General features: G+C 42.0%; 1 long non-coding RNA gene across 1 annotated transcript; it reads right to left on the minus strand.

Moving 5' to 3' along the window:
• Positions 1 to 514: 514 nt before the first annotated feature.
• On the minus strand, positions 515 to 1,746 carry LOC137159165 (uncharacterized). Its single transcript, XR_010921561.1, has 2 exons — positions 1,619 to 1,746; positions 515 to 1,209 (listed from the first exon to the last, which is right to left on the minus strand). It is a non-coding gene; the product is annotated as an uncharacterized lncRNA (long non-coding RNA).
• Positions 1,747 to 6,322: the final 4,576 nt, after the last annotated feature.

Genomic DNA, 6,322 nt, shown 5'->3' on the forward strand with positions numbered 1-6,322 from the left:
CCTCTATGAATTTATCTAATCATTTTTTTAACCCAGTTATGCTTTTGGCCTTCACAACATCCCCAGACAACGAATTCCACAGGTTGAATATGCAGTGTGTGAAGAAGTACTTTCTTATGATTGTTTTAAACTTGCTGCCTCTTAATTTTGTTGGGTAGTCCTTGGTTCTTATGTTATCAAAGGGATAAATTACACTTTTTCTCCACACCATTCATGATTTTATATTAGTCGTCCTTAGTCATCTCTTTTCTAAGCTGAACAATCCCAGTCTTTTTTAAACTCCCCTCATATGGAAGCTGTTCTATACCTTTAATCATCTTTGTTGCCCTTCTCTATTTTTTCCAATTCTAACATATATTGAGATGGGGCAACCAGAACTGCACACAGTATTCAAGATGTGGGCATTCCATGGATTTATAAAGTAGCATTATGATATTTTCGGTCTTACTATCTATCCCTTTCCTAATGGTTCTTAACATCCTGTTAGCTTTTTTGACTGCTGATGCACATGGAGCAGATCCTATTGCAATTTTGCATTTAGTCTGCATGTAAAGCTTAAATTGATGCCAGTGGAAGGATTACGGAATGTGCAACTGGTTTCTGCACTGAGGAGAAGAGATCTTTTTCAAAGAGGAAAATTTTGCTCTTAGCGTTTAACTTTGCATGTAGTGGTGAGGACTAGACATTGGCACAAACTAGAACACTGGATCAGAACTGCTCTCCTTTCCTCCCATACCTCACAAAGCTATGGATAAATTGGATCTAATGTCAAGCCTATCTCTGAAATGGGAGTACTTGATCTATATACAAGCAAACTTTAAGGAGATTTGGATCTGAATCTAAATTCAGTCTCTCTAGTGGAGTCACGTACCAAACCAAGGGAGCTAGGACCCAGCTGTCTCTACCTGTAAGCTGAATTGTTTCCTATTTCAGAGGTTGTTTTGTTTTCTTTTTAAACTGACATCAGTTCTTTGTGATAGAAACTGATCTGAATGCCAGTCTTCCACATATTTGTCTGTCTGTAGTGTCTACCTCTTGGATTCACAGTCATGCACAAAATCCTTATTGACTGTGTGATCTGCAGGTGAGGATTTTGTTCTGGTTTCATCATCCAAAGTGAACCACATGGCTGCAGGCTCATCTTGTAAAATGGTTGAGCAGTCTTCCACAGGAATGTTCTATTTTTCTGTTGGACCCAGTGTGGGAATTCTGGGGGGAGGAAAGATGTTTGTAAACAAGCTTCTGGGTAAATGAGTCAAAGTGACTCACATTCCCTTACCCCATGATATTACCCATCCCTTCTCTCCCTCACAGCTGAGAACAGCACAGCTGGGTTTGACACACTATTGCAAACCAGGAAGAATAAACTTCTCAGGCGGGTTACCACTTGAGGTACTTTGGGGTGGGGGGAGGGTAGGAAGATGAGAGCTCTTCGCTCCATAAACATCTTTTGCTGGCTGATTCACAGAAGACATTGCTGTTAAATTTAGAGGCTACAGCTGAGGGAGAAATGGGGAAGATGTGGGTTTTGGACGTGGCACTTAGAAAGTCAGTAGCTGCTTGTGGTTTATGCTTCTTTTCTGTTAACCCAGGATTGAAACATAAAAATAAGGTTAACCTTTTCAAAACTGCATTTCTAACACTAGAATCCTGCTCATGGGTTCAGTTCCAGTCGCTGGAGGCTGCAGATGCTCCGCACCTTTGAAAATAAGGCTCCCCCCCTTTTTTTTTTAAGGTGCCTGACTGTGAACACCAGAGGCTAATTAAGAATCCAGATCTGAACATGTTGCTTTATTTTAGGAACAAACAGTTAAGAGCTCAAATGATGCTCAGAAATTGAAAGCTATACTGCTGCAGCATTTACCTATTGCCTTTTGGGCTCCCAGATTGAGGATTACTTTTATTGTGCTTATGACATGATGTAGTTTGAAGGCTGTAAGGAGTATGGGTTCTACCATTGCTGACAAGGCTGATGTAAGAGTCACAGATCTGTCTGTTAGATTAATAGATTCATTCAGGATTGAGAGAGCCAAAAAAACTCTCCCTTTAAATTGCTAGAGAACAATATCACTATCCTGAGGGAGTATAGATTACTTGCAAGACCAAGGCATTGAGCAGAAGCAGAGGACACACTTGGAGACTGTTCTACCCAGGGAAGGTCCCAAAAGTCCAGAGTTATCCTCAGAAAATAGAACACATACATAGTTCATCTCTCACTTGCTAAGAGAAATCCTAGATTTACCCAACATAGGAAGAGGATTGAACTATTAGATTTTCTTTATGTGGCAGGACCCCATGCCCCTCATTTCTACAAGGCTACTGCAAGCAATCTAAAAGACTCCTTGGTAGAAGCCCAGCTGATGTCAATCAGCATAGGTCCATTGAAGTCAATGATGCTGCCCTGATTTACACCAGCTGATGATCTCCCTAATGTCTTCTGTTAATAAGGCTGTTTTGGGGTCTCAGCTGGCATCAACTAAATCTCATTACAATTCCTTCCATTGTTACAACTCTCATTGTTGCCATTGAAAAGGCTGGCATCTTTAACAAAGGTGCTTTGAGGTGCATAGCTGTCATTAATGAAGGCTAAAAAACAAACAATATTTAGTCCTGTCTGCATCCCACTCCTAGGTGTAGGATACTGCGAACAGGAACAGCAGACCCAAAGTAGTACTCTGGTTTCAGTGATCTTTGATTTTTACAAATCTCCATCCCCTCCTACCAAAACAGTCTTTTGTACTCTGGATTCACATAGCATCACATACCAGCAGGTAGCATCAAAGGAAATGATCACACATCATGTCCTGCAGCAACAGGCATTTTATCTGCAGAAAGAGAGAGCACAGAACTGAAGTGCCTATTACCACCCTGAAAGCTGAAGTGGGAAACTGATTATAAAGCAGCAGAGGTTACATTCTGCCTGTTTATTTAGGGCTTTTCTACCTATGAAAGTTGTTCTGGACTAAGGCAGGGGGTGAATTTAAAGCAGAAGAGCTATTCTGAAGTAAATCTATGTATGGACATTCTTCTTGCATGGTGGATAAGCCCTACAGTGACGGGAGAACTTCAAAAAGTGCAGAGATTTAATTCAGATAAAAACTGAAAATATCTGCTACTACTGATCTACCTCCAGGCACAGCTCATTAGTTCGGCTGTGTATAATGAGATCTCTAGGGCCTGATTCCCATTTGCACTAAGGCTTCTTTACACAGCTCTGACTCATTATAAGCAGCAAAGCACTAATTAAGCCTGGGGAACATTTAGAGTGTTAGTTTAGACTCCCAAAAGGGCAGAGGAAACATCTACAGTGCAGGTTTCTTAACTAAGAAAACTAAGGGGGGAAACTGAGGCAGTAGCAGGGCTGGAAGCTACAGTGGTTAACTCTCTGCTATGGCATGCAAGCCAGTGTTAAATCTGCTTGCTTGGATGGAACTCTCTGTTGGGTAACTGTAGCAAATGGATGAATTAAGATCGTGTGTTTTGTGACTGATTTGGCAGTATAAATGTACATAAATCTAACACAAGCTGGTGTAAGTTGGAGCTCTTTGTGTCTCTCTTAAAGCTCTGTGAGAGTCAGTATTAACTTGCAGCGGGACCCTATGAATCTATAAGCATCCACCACTGATGCATCAGGTCTGGTCTCTGCATATGCCTACCTTTATGTTCAGAGGCTCCCCTTGTTCTCCCCCAAACTACCCTTGGGAGGTCTTCCTAGAGCTGTGCTGCTGGTAGCTAAGATCAGTGGTGCAGCCTGGCATGCGAGAGCTCACCCTTGCAGTGGCGTACCTAGGGTCTCCTGCACCCGGGGGCCAATACTTGTATTAGCGCCTGTGGGGGTTCTGCAGGCCTGTTTCTGGATCCCTCCCCCCCCCTGTGGGGGTGGCAGGGAATGGGAGTGACAGGGCAGATGTCCCCAGGCCGCCTGGTGGTGGGGGTGCCTGGCCCTTGCGCTGCAAGGGTCCCCACGGCTCCCTCGTGTGCCCAGCAATTGTAGTTTGTCATCTATTTAAAAAAAAAAAGGGGAGGGGGGAGGGGGGAATGATTAAAAATAGTTAATTGATTAGTTTTTGCACTGTGACTTCTGGACCATCAGTGATCCAGAGAGCTGTTCCTGATGGTCTGTAGGGACAAGAGTTTGACATTGAAAGGGGGGAGCAGGGGAACTGGGCCATGAAAGGAATGTGTCTTGGTGAGGTTCTGTGGCCTGCGTTGTGCAGGAGATCAGACTAGATGATTATATTGGTCCCTTCTGACCTTAAAGTCTATGAGTCTAAGGGATCTGCAGATGCCACTCAAATACTGTCTACTAGAAGAGAGTCCTGAATGTTTTTGAGCTCTTCATTTACTTCAGTGATGGTTTTCCTTTCAAAGCATATGGTACAATCTCTGTATTAACTTTAGTTGTAATACCTGCCCCCTCAATCCTATAAATATAAACGTGACAAGGATGATACTAGTAACTCTGCCACATCAAGAATACAATTAACAGTTACCATGCTGGAGGAGGCAAGGGGGAATGACACCCCCAACCTCCTATCAAATTTCCCAAGACACACAAATTAGCTAGGTTTCACTGCTTCTTATGGGAGGTTAATTTGGTTGCACTCTCGGAGTGCTGGGAGGCTTAATTAATTGTTTGTAAAGCGCGCACAGATCCGGGGATGAAAGGTGACCTGGAAGTATTCTTGTGGGTCACAGCTCTTTTTAAACTACAATAAGCTAATATCCACCTTGCAGTAGTAATCAAGTAATGCCCACCTTGCTCCGAAACCCAGCATGTGATCACAGCCAACCAGTGTGCATCCATTTGAGATGCTATCACCAAAGAAGGAGGATTAAAGATACTTTGTTATCACTTAGTGTTAGAACATTGAACTTTATGATTCAAACTTTTAAAATGTACAGTCTGTCTGTGTCTCTGGAGTTACTCCTTGCTGTTGGCTATCATGTGACACAAAGGACAATTAGACCATCATGTGCTGACATGCAGTGATCGTCCATATTGCAGGAGAACCCTGATTAAGCAAGATACAGAAGCACGTGACTGTCTTTAAGCACATGAGTAGACTCAGTCACATCAACAGAGCTATACACAGGATTCAAGTGAGGCATGTGTTTAAGTATTTGGCTGAACCGGGGCCTAGGAATAGTATCCCAGAAAGAGCAGTCACAACGCTTCACAATATTCTACGTTTATTTCAACTGAAGGGTCCAGACATGTCACCATTAGCCCTCTGTTTCTGCCAGGTCACTGGCATAGTAACTTGTTAGAGAGAAGGGTACAGATTGGCAAACAAAACTGCTGAGAAAAAGCTTTGGAGGTAAATTTGTCAAAAGTGCCTAAGTCCTTTGATCCTCCAAGGTGTTTAGATGCCTAATTCCCATTGATTTCAATTGGCGTTAGACACCCAGGTGTTTTTGAAAATCCCACTAAATGCCTGTCTACATATTTAGGCACCTGGACTTTAGGAGCTTAGGTCTTATTGACTTTCAATAATACTTTAGGCTCCTAACTCCTTACAACCCTTTTGAAAATGGGAAGTTTCCCCTTCAGGCTGTATCTCAGGCTTCCTCACTGATTTTTTAGGCAGTTCAGTCTGCATATGGGTTTTCCACAGTCCATTGGTAGAGCTCTGCCCAGTCTTCTCTGGAAGGTTCACCTTGTGTGAACCACGGTGAAATGGATTTGAGAAGAGGTTTTAATTATATCTGGCATTTCAAAGGAAGCGTTGCCAAGAAAGTGACATGAGTAATTGCTGTGAAAGTGACATGTTTCTGGCTTGCTGTGGCACCTGTTCAAAAACTGAAAGAAAAATAAGATTAATATTTAGACAGAATACTAAGGGCCTGATTCTCAATTACACTGAGGTCTCTTCACACCTCTCTGGCAGTGTAAAGAGCTCTTAAAGTGAGTATAAATGTAGAGTATTCTTAATTTAAATATTAGGGCCAACATTTTAAAAAATGTTTGTGATCTGGGATGTCCAACTTGAAACGCCTTAAAGAAAACGTCTTTAGAAAATGCTGAGAACTCATTGTTTGAAAACCAAGACCTTAGCATTCCCATTAGTGCTTTAACTGCATATTCACTTATGATAGATGTGTTTGAAAGTCAGGGATTTCTGGTCTCCACACACAGACTTTATAATATTAGTGCAATAATCATCCGCAGATTTCTTTTTGCCCCTGAGCAATTCTTTCTCAAGATCTGAAGTATACCGCAATTGAGTATATGTTGCAAAATTGTAAAAGGAAAAAAAAATCACTTAATTTGATGTTATTTGGAGAATGTAAATGCACAAAGATAAGGACATTCAAAACA

The sequence above is a fragment of the Emydura macquarii genome, unplaced genomic scaffold, assembly GCF_026122565.2.
Source record: "Emydura macquarii macquarii isolate MOO-44397 ecotype Brisbane River unplaced genomic scaffold, CSIRO-AGI_Emac_v2 contig_1790, whole genome shotgun sequence".
NCBI lineage: Eukaryota > Metazoa > Chordata > Testudines > Chelidae > Emydura > Emydura macquarii.